Source organism: Micromesistius poutassou (genome assembly GCF_964030765.1).
Source record: "Micromesistius poutassou genome assembly, chromosome: 9".
Classification (NCBI taxonomy): Eukaryota; Metazoa; Chordata; class Actinopteri; order Gadiformes; family Gadidae; genus Micromesistius; species Micromesistius poutassou.
This window is the reverse complement of record NC_140279.1, coordinates 14,389,625-14,393,435: the sequence shown is the minus strand read 5'-3', so window position 1 is coordinate 14,393,435 and position 3,811 is coordinate 14,389,625.

The following is a 3,811-nucleotide window of genomic DNA, read 5'->3' as shown; positions in this document are numbered from 1 at the left end:
ACCTGTCAAGTTCTCAGCACCCTTAAGTCTCTTCTTCTTTGAGGGTAACGGTAAATGTGACATCTCCTAATTGCAAACTGCATCCTGGAAACTGTGACGGATTTGATGCATTGATGAATAGTCACAGAATGATACTATCCCTATGGTGTGGGTCGCTTTGCGAAATGGAAGCTATGGAATACCTAATGTAAAGGATTATGCAGAAACCTTTTGATGGATGGCTATTCAAAGGAAAGTACCGTTTTATGTCTCTTGTGTTGGAGGTGTTTCGGTGCTAAAAACTTTGCATTAATCAAGAAGACGGATGAGGAGAATTACTTCCGCATTGAAGGCTTGTATTTCAGCTGAAGGAATGGTTATCACATTCCAAACAGCCGGTTTTCTCCCACTGCATCACTGCATTCGCTGTGAGCATATGAGCAGACTGTCTTAGAAGTGATCACATTAATACATGCCATTTGGTGGATGTTTGCATGTGAAGTGCCAAAATGCCATGAGTGCATACATTCTTATCAGTGGGAGTTGAACCCCCGACTATTCTATATGAATTGAGCTCGCTACACTTCTGCATATTTTTTTTTTTCTATTTGAAGATTTGAGAGCTTCGCCTTCGTCTTTTTGTGTTTCTCTGTACAGCTCCAATATCCAGTCTCTGCTGCAGCACAAGCGACCAAATAACAGTAAACCTTGGCTGAAGGGGCTAACTTGACAACCCCTAGCATGACCTGGTTCCACTTGATTAATGATCAATAAAAGAAAAAGTGTAGCCATTCTGAGGAAAGTACTTTCTGCTCAAAATATATTTAGGGCATTAAAGGCAGAGTTTTTCATTTAGCCGCTTTCAGAACACAGACCCTTCATTCCTTGCCTGAAACCTAAACGCACAATGTGCAAAAAAGCCTTTATTCATTGAAGGAAAGGACGATGCCTGTACCACCTTGATAGCTGCCACACTCAACCAAGGTTGCTTTTACTGGGCTCCTCCAGAACAAGGACACAGGGTGCTGATGTTGGAAAGTCAAGTTGTGGTGAGTTTGAAGTCAAGTTAACATGAAGATGGTGCTCCATGCTGCCATGTAGGAGAAATCCTTAAGTGTGCGTAGGTTGAGGGCTGGTTTAACCTGTTGCGCATTGATTAGTCAATGAGCAACAAGTGTGCAGCCTCACCCAGACCCAGAGTCTACCTCGGTCCAGATGAGGCTGATAAACCAGCCACCACACACACACACATACTCCACATTCATGTAATGTTTCATTCTCTAACGCCATGACCCTAAGCACAGTGACAAAAGAGCATTCCATCTTTGTAATAAAACATAGGCCTCCATCTGCAATTACCTGAAAAATGAATAAAACGGTTGAATAAAAACACCATTTGAAACACTTATGTCGTCCCTGCGGTGCGTTTTCTAAGTGGCCGGAGAAACTGGAGCCCATTAGCCCGATATTTCATTTAGATAGCCAATAACACTGTGATGTATGTGCCTAAGAGCTCTGAGAGGGTGCAGACAGTACAAACTGAACAATTGCTGTATCTTACCCAACTGGCAACTTGCCACCGATTGAGATGTAGATTTCTTATCATCTTTAAAGCCATCGTCCTCAAAGCTAAGTTGCTTTTGATTGATCACTGGAGGTATGGAGGCGACAGGCTAATGCACAACCAATCCCTCCTGAGATCACATGGCTTTATGTTTCCCTCTGTCCCTCCTCTGCCTCTACCTCTTGTCCTCTAACTTGGAAAATCCATACTTGGACAATGCCCTTCCTGTTCCTCAGATATTGTATTGTGTATTGTGTATTGGGATTCTCTTTATTGTGTTCAGTTTTATCATATCTTAGTGCTATGCTGTATATTTAAAACACTAGAAATGTGGAATGTTCGCATCAAAATTTTCACTTCCATTTAGTTGCTAGCATGACAATAGAACATGCCGTAGGACAATGTGGATCTACTGGTTTCTTGAGACTGTCATGGAAACCAAGGCTAGTCAGTACATTTGATCAATGTTTACGTGGCTTGATGCTGAGCGCCTCTACACGGTCATGGTACAAAACACAACCACAGTTATTTCTTGTTGTTCTGAGAGTCTATTTTTGGAAACAGAGGAGTGCAGCCAAGAAGCTGTCACCGAGGCTTAAATTGAGACACAAAGCAGAGTCACTTATCGGGTTATTACATTTTAAAAGTAGCACCACGAGATAAAAATAGATAGATCCTCCTCACTGTGTGTTCTTCAGCGTGACATTAAGTAACACTAGCTGAGGCTAGAGAATGGGATATTGTTGTTCACTAAGTGATTTGGTTTTTTTCTAAGATTGTCTGTGTCAAATGGATGTTTTCCAACTAAACCAAGGCAATGCAGCTCCACCGAAAACCATTATTTGCTTAAAAAAGCAGACAATTGTTAAATGATTGCTGGCAATTATTTTGCAATCGGTTCGTTCAGAGGCAGAAATGACGACTGAAATCTTTTGTCCAGGAGCTACACACACGGAAAATATGGAGAAAAAAAAAAAGTCATAATTTTCGTGACTCATTGCGACTTCCTGGTAAAGCTCCTGTCCAACCTCAGATAAGTTTTGTTTGTCTTCTTATAAAAAGAAAGAATGATTCATCCCAATCTACTAAAACGCTTTGTCCTATTTAAACCCTTGGTGTGCTGATCAGTATGCAGCAGTTGGTCTCTGGTTCTGCTCTGAATCACCACTGTTGTGTGCTGCTGATATTATGTTTCATGCCAATGACTTTAACCACGATTGAACTGTGAGGACAGGTAAAAAACCAAAACAACATTTGGTGAAAGATGCTGCGGTTTGTTTAGTTCCGCCTCTTGATGAGGTCCACATGTAAGGAGATAGGTCTGTGTTTGTGCCACTGGGACAGCAGCGGCACGGGTCAGATGGGGCCAATGTTTTCTAAACACGGTAACCGAATGTGATCGGTGATGCAAAAGATAAACATGATCTCAGATGTGTGAAATATCTCTCGCCGGGATGGGACATCACTGCTACTAGTCACGCAGCCCTGACAGAAATCTGGATCCGGTTTTGAGAAAACCACATTTGGAAATGAACAATTTCCATGAGTAGTACTTGTCCAATCCCAGAGTGTACAACAGCAGTTTGGGAGTTTCGGACTACAAGCAGGGCGGTTTGGTTATTAAGTCTGGCAGCCACTCTGTACACTATTTTGCCCTCATAATCAACCCTCAAAACGTAGTGAGGTCCGATGCAGGCTTAAAACGTGGTGGAAGATTTACTGTTGAGGGCACTCCAAACCAAGTGGAAGTTTTAAGGGGGGAGAAATGGGACAGGGCCAGTGTCTTTAAAAGGTGCTTTCAGGTGAGGCCAAAAACTTTAAAAGCACACAATCAATAGAAAAAGAACCCACTGCACTACCAAGTTTCAAAAAAGAACTAGACACGGCCCCGCTCAAGGAATCAGAAACACAGAAAAGTCGATTGCCTTTCTTTTTTTTCTACAGGGTCACAGAGGTATCCCATCTCTCAGCAACTCTGTATGCAGACCGGCCCAATAAAGTAATCAAGCAATTTGACTTGCATCAGATTTTATGAGACAGAATCCAACCATGCAAGAGGAACACTGCCACTTATGCCCAGGTGTAGCATCCCTAAGAGACGCCAGTGTAAATACAACCCTTTTTTTATCTGAATGGTTTTAGTTTGATAAGCCGACATGGCCTGCACAACAAAAAAGGGTCAATCGAACATATATGCAGATATAGCTCCTTTCCCGTCCACCATTGGAAACGCACAGTTAAAGTTTCACTAGCCTAGCATGGTGGCTA